This window comes from Homalodisca vitripennis, chromosome 8, assembly GCF_021130785.1.
Source record: "Homalodisca vitripennis isolate AUS2020 chromosome 8, UT_GWSS_2.1, whole genome shotgun sequence".
Taxonomy (NCBI): Eukaryota; Metazoa; Arthropoda; class Insecta; order Hemiptera; family Cicadellidae; genus Homalodisca; species Homalodisca vitripennis.
This window is the reverse complement of record NC_060214.1, coordinates 10,072,728-10,079,452: the sequence shown is the minus strand read 5'-3', so window position 1 is coordinate 10,079,452 and position 6,725 is coordinate 10,072,728.

Genomic DNA, 6,725 nt, shown 5'->3' with positions numbered 1-6,725 from the left:
ATAGTTTTACGGGTAACCAGGATGGCAACGAGAACATTTCATAATATATAAATTTGTAAACAAACTCAATACTATAAGAGATTAAAACATGTGACGTATTAATACATTTAGCTTAACTATTCCAACACATAAAACATCATTTTATAGTGGCTTCGGGTGCAAAATTTTATTGTTTAATCACTGATATAAAACCAATTTAATGAACAAATGTATAAATGTATCATGTGACAAGATGTGTCGAAAAAGATAACATATGTAGACTTTCAATTTTGCATTAAACTTCATTTCTACAAAACATATTTCTATGATGGGCCATTTTTGTATGTTTGTCTGTTCGCCTATCTGTCCGCAGGATATTTAGGGAATGAATTGAGATATAAATTTGAAATTTTGCTTGCAACCTCAGCGAAGTCTCTTACGGCACTTGGTTTGGAGTACTTCTCCACCGTGTCCTGAAGAATGTGGATAAAGGAATAAATAATCGCTCGTCATTTTAGGTGATAAAATAGTCTCGTTTTGTAAACGGAATTAGATTAAATTTTTATTGCTCTTTCGTTTAAATTATCAGAAGAAGGGGGGCACCATTTAAAAATTATGGGTTGTCACTTTTTTATAGAGTCAACCTTATGTTCTATTATTATTTAATGAATGTAATGAGGTCAACTTAACCTCATGCTGTATGTAATGACTGTATTATATTTACTGTAAAAGTAATTTCTGTAAATATTTCCTATGGAAAACAATTACAAAACTGCCAACTGCGTATCTTTCACTTGCATATCTTACGTCATTGTTACTTATATTATGAGAACCCCTTTTAATTTAAACTTCAATGTAGTGGTATAAGTTATAATAAGTTGAGTTTGACGTATAACGAATATAACAGCGCAGACTGTACTAACAAGGTTACTGTAACCACATGGCCGGCGTTGTTACCCAGTCCGTTACATTATCAAATTATCCGCCTTTCCGTATCACGGATCATTTTTTACTTCAAAACATCGAACCGTTGTAGATTTTGTTTAATATATGGAATAAAATATTCCATAAAAATAGTACTACTTAGTCATTTTTTGGGCATTTGCTTCTAAAATGATGAAACGATTGTCACACGTGTATCAAAATTCAATAAGATTGATTACTTTTATCCCAAAGACATTAAATTGCGCGTATTGTGTTGAACTCGTTTTAACTCGGCAAATAATTCAACCTTCGGAATAACTGAAGGCTACATACATAACAAATTGAAGTTTAAATGTGGAAATTCATTACAATAACTTTTTTAAGATGATAAAATTAATTTACGTAGAAATAACGAATATTCAAGAACCTTTTATTTATTAACGTGAAGTTCTTTAACCTTACCAATAACGTGAGGTTGTTTAAACTCTCCAATAACGTAAGGGTGCTAACATTCAAAATGACGTGAGGTTGCTAACATTCATCAATAAAGGGGAGGTTGCTAACCCTCACCAATACAGTAGGGTTGTCTGACAACCCCACCATTAACGTGAGGTTCTTTAACCTCACCATCATCATGAGGTTGTTTATCCTCACCAATAATGTTAATTTGTTTAAACTAACTAATAACGCGAGGTTGCTAACCCTCACCAATACAGTAAGATGTTCGACGACTTGTACCACTCGGCCATCTGCCCTCCTAGGTAATCGATAGTTACCTTATCAATACAATCGAGAAACATTTATTTTAGTCTTTCAAACAAGAGATGGAATGAAGAAATTTAAAATCCATAAACAAGAAAGTGCAAGTTCAATATGGCGAGAGAATAAACTTCTAAGATATACTTGAAATTTGTGCTCTTGATAAAGCACAAGTAACTGGGGTATGAATAGTTGATCACTACTGGAGGAACATTTTGAGAGAAGAACTACAACCTCGGCGTATTTATCACTCCCGACATCACAACAGGTTCTGCTGCAGGTGAAGTTTTACCACTGGTAATCCAGACTCAGCTACCGCCGTGCCACCGCGCCGGCACTCCTTCAGGAGCTAATTGACAGAACGGGTCCCCTTAATCAGTAAATAATCGATGTTTCCGCACGAAAGGACTCGGCAAGAGCGAGAGCCGAGGTCAAGGTCAGGGTCGATCGACAACCTCAGCAGGGCACACTGAAATGCTGGAATGTTAAAACTGTGGTCACTTTGAAACCCATCTGTGTGTTTGAGAGTCCTTTACGGTAGGCTTTTCTTCTTCTAAACACTTCCAACAAGCGCAGCGATTAGGGGGGGGGGGGAAGAAGGATGTAAATATAGAACGGATCCTGTCTCTATGATACTGCTCATGCAGGTCTTCCAATTCTCTAGTTGTACGAAATGAGTACGTCAGCCTGCCTCGGGGAGTACTATTCGTGACCGTAAGCCCAGTACAAGCGGCCATCTTGACTTCTGCTCAATATGGAGAATGTTTAACCTCAAACACTTTTTAGATCTTATTTTACATCGCAGAATCTAGGTAGATATCTCATTATGAACATATGGTCAATACGCGTAAAAATGCTTTTGAGTTTAAAAAAAAAAACTTTCAAATATTTTTGTATTTTAACGTTTAAATACTGTAGAAGAAAAGCTGAAAAGCGTTTGAATGCGTATTCATCATACTTTTAAAATAAAACAACTGCAATAACGCTACGTTCAAGAATGTAAGCATACAAGTGCACGAGCTTTAACGTTCTTCTAAATGCATCGTACCATCGTAATTTTTGTCTCAAGGTCATAAATGTTTTATTTCAGAAACATAATCTAGTGTTCATTGCCAATAAATAGCGAAAAATACGATACTCTGATAATACTAATGGGTTGTCATTTATATTTATCCTGTTTGGTTATATCTAATATAGAGTTCTTATGGGATAATGTATATCATCGAATTTTAAAAACGGAATATCAGATTCGCGGCCGGCAACTAACTAGCGTGTAGTATACACAAGAAAGGCCCTAGGTATGTTCACTTCTGGCTGGTTTATACCTTCCAGTTGATCCTACACTGAGCAAAGCAAAAACCATGTGTCACTTAAATCTGGGCAATCCTATGGATATCCAGGAGCGGTACACCACTATCCGTAAATGTCGAGATATTGTGCTGCAAGGGTAGTTTCGGTAGGTCTAGTCTACTGCGAGAGATGACTGTTGGAGTTGGTGGGGTTTCCTGAGAAGGGTTGTTGCTAGCCTAGACACGAGGGTGTTCTAGCCCCTCTCCCTGACAGCTTTGACCCGATGACATGGAGAGGCTGGTGCAGAGCTGGTCTCCTCTTCTTCCAAGGATACATGACTGAGGTTAATGCCCAGAATCGTTCCTCGTGGATCTCGACAGGAGACGGCCCCTACCTCCAAAATTACCCTTCCAGAATATCCTGTCACTCCAGAAGTAGCCCAAAGATCCTTTTAGGACTATAAGCAATTTCTCAGCTTCTTGTCCTAAGAGAACTAAAACAAAAAAACACAAGGAATAGATCAGATTTCATATTCTTACGGTACCCGTAGTACTGTTTTGTTTTACTTAGCAACGGAAAATGAAAGAAAAATTACTTTATTTTTAAAAACTATTAAAAATTAGAGTAATTTTTCAAATGTGTGTTCCAGGTCAATAAAATAAATCAATAATATTAGAAAATAAACAAATTTTCTTAATGAAATTATATTTTATAGTAATTACTAGCGGGCCCGGCGCGCTTTGCTGCGCATTTCAATAATTTTTTGCAAAAGTTGCCCGCGGCTTCGCACGCAATTTCCCGTTGAAAACAGTACACTATATTCACTTATTCTTTTTCTATCACATTCTAAACATTGCTGAGATAATTGATAGTCGTTCCATCGTGAGCCTCTTGGGCGTATTATGAAGGTATGTACCATATTCCTGCCTCTATCTAGCTGTTACCCACGGCTTCGCACGCAAATCTTAAGAACCGAAGTCCTTATATTACTTAGTAAATTTTTTTTTTACTATAATAAATTTTAGATTAAATTAGTTATATCTCCGATGCCACGATTGAGCTTGCTTTGTTGTCTCGATCGAGAGAATATGTACACACGGAGTTTTGAGAACCATACTTTTGTCAAAAAACACAACTAAGGTTGATTTTATAACATTCTTTATATTTGTAGCCAACGTAAGATAGTAATTATGATATCTGCATTCCTCTTCTGATCAAGCATGAGCATGGTTTATATTAAATAAATATTGCAGTTAAAGGTGAATTCTTACGTCAAATTTGAATTGTATTATATGGATAGTAAAGTCTATGTTTAACAGTGATTGCAAAAACAGTTTAAACAAAATTTGTCGTTTCTCTTAAGCTTACTCTATGCTTTAAAACTATAAGTGTAATATATGTTTACAAAGAACAGCTGATTAAAAATTTGAAAAGACGTTAACATATGTTTGCTGCAATGCATTTCTTATGGGTATTTCTGTAACCAGTGGGGCGGAATCCTGAATCGGGAAAGGGATGGGCATAGCTTATAAACCTTCTCCGTGGAAAAATACATATACGTACAAATTTTCATCATGATCGGTCCAATAGTTCACGATTCCATAAAGGACAAACATACAAACATTCATTTTTATATATATAGATTATATAGTTTCGTTCGTATCACAGTAACTAAATGCTATGTTAAAACAGTTATGTACTGTGCTGTATTGTTTATAATACAAGGGCGGGAAAGTTACATCTTGTACATTACTATTATAGCACAGTCCGCCTGGACAGGTCCCAGTGCCCTGATGTAATGACTAGCGCTGTCAAGGAGTGGCGGCGTAGTTTCTTCTTCTTCTTCTTCTCTTGTACACGTACACCAATTAAACAGCTGATGTCAAGAGCGTCTAGCGGCAGACCGGTGGCGTAGCGGCTAGGTGCGGCGAACCGTGGAGAGGAGTCTAAACATCGTATTATATATGGGAACCTCCTGCAAGTTCGCTGTGATGGGAGGACAGTTTCTTCTTCTCCTTCTCTTGTACACGTACACCAATTAAACAGCTGATGTCAAGATCGTCTAGTGACAGACCGGTAGCGTAGCGGCTAGGTGCGGCGAACCGTGGAGAGGAGTCTAAACATCGTATTAGATATGGGAACCTCCTGCAAGTTCGCTGTATTGGAAGGACAGTTTCTTCTTATCCTTCTCTTGTACACGTACACCAATTAAACAGCTGATGTCAAGAGCGTCTAGCGGCAGACCGGTGGGTTAGCGGCTAGGTGCGGCGAACCGTGGAGAGGAGTCTAAACATCGTATTAGATATGGGAACCTCCTGCAAGTTCGCTATCATGGAATGACAGCTTCTCCTTCTGGATGGTTTTTAACTGTTGAATAGACTGAATAGACTCCTATTTTTATACCATTCTAATGGATGATATTAGTACTTTGAATTAGAGAAGGAAATCTTTAGATAAAAAAATGATAAGTACATTAAAATAATTCAAGGTAACAGAATCACAGTATTAAGTTATAATCTTAGTTATAGATAAAACTCATTATTTATATAATATGTTGGTCAAATCTTACTACTTTCAGTTTATACAATTGATCCTAAACACGAATAATAATTGTATTTGAATAAAAACAAGTCCAAAGACTTCTGCAGTGTAACAGCCAAGTTGTCTTAGGAAATAACTACGGTAATAACGGTCAATGGTAAAAAATATAACAAAATTGGTCTATGAGAGCTTTAATGGAAAACAAGGGGGAGGGCTTTAGTTATTACCATAATTTGGTGAAGAGAAAATGCACTTTTCACGAATTTTAAACATTACGAAAGTTTAATAGAATTAAAAAAGTATTGGATGATTATGAAATAAACTACGTGTTGAGTTTTACATAGATAACAAACATACTTAATACATGCGATAAAAATAATAAGTTATGCAAAACATCGAAATTGCCAAAACTTAACGCAAATAAGAAATTATTTTTTCTGAATTGTTATTTACATAAAAACAATGAAATTGGCTTGTCCCGTTAGAGCATAACAATTCTAAATTATTTCGAAAACAACACTTTTTACAGCGGACTTGGGAATATTTATAGTTTTTTTTTAGATTTGATAGCCAAGATATAGAAGATTATTCCAGAATAACTCCTTTTCTCCCAAACTTTAATATTAAAAAATATTTTTTTCCAACCGCATCCGTTATTTATGGAAAACATACTTACTTTTTATCAACACTTCATCGGTCTACTATGACCTCCCAACAGTACGCTATTATTACAAGTTTAAAAAAAGTAATTTTATAAATCTAAAAATTTATAAAATATTTCCGTTCTAAAGAATAATATTATTATATTGTAAAATAATTACAAATATATAAGGTTTTAATAAAATTGTTTTATACCGTACTTATTGCAAATTTAAATAAACAGCAATTAAATATACTTAAATATTCACGTCTTAAAAATAAACTTACCTCAGAGTACAGATACAATTAAATATAATTTAAAAAAAATTATAAAGGTAGAATTATTGATATTGAACAAAGGGATGACGCAAAGTTCCAATGTTAAATCTAAACTTGAAAGTTTATGGAGTGAATATAAAGAACTGATACTTCCAATTAAACCCATTCATAATACATTACTTAGTTTGAGCTTTAGCTAATCAGGAATTACAGTTTTATGGAGTGATTATTAAAATGCGGGATTGCCAATTAATCCATTCATAACACATTATCTAGTTTGACTTTTAAAAAACGTAATACTACAATTTAATGTA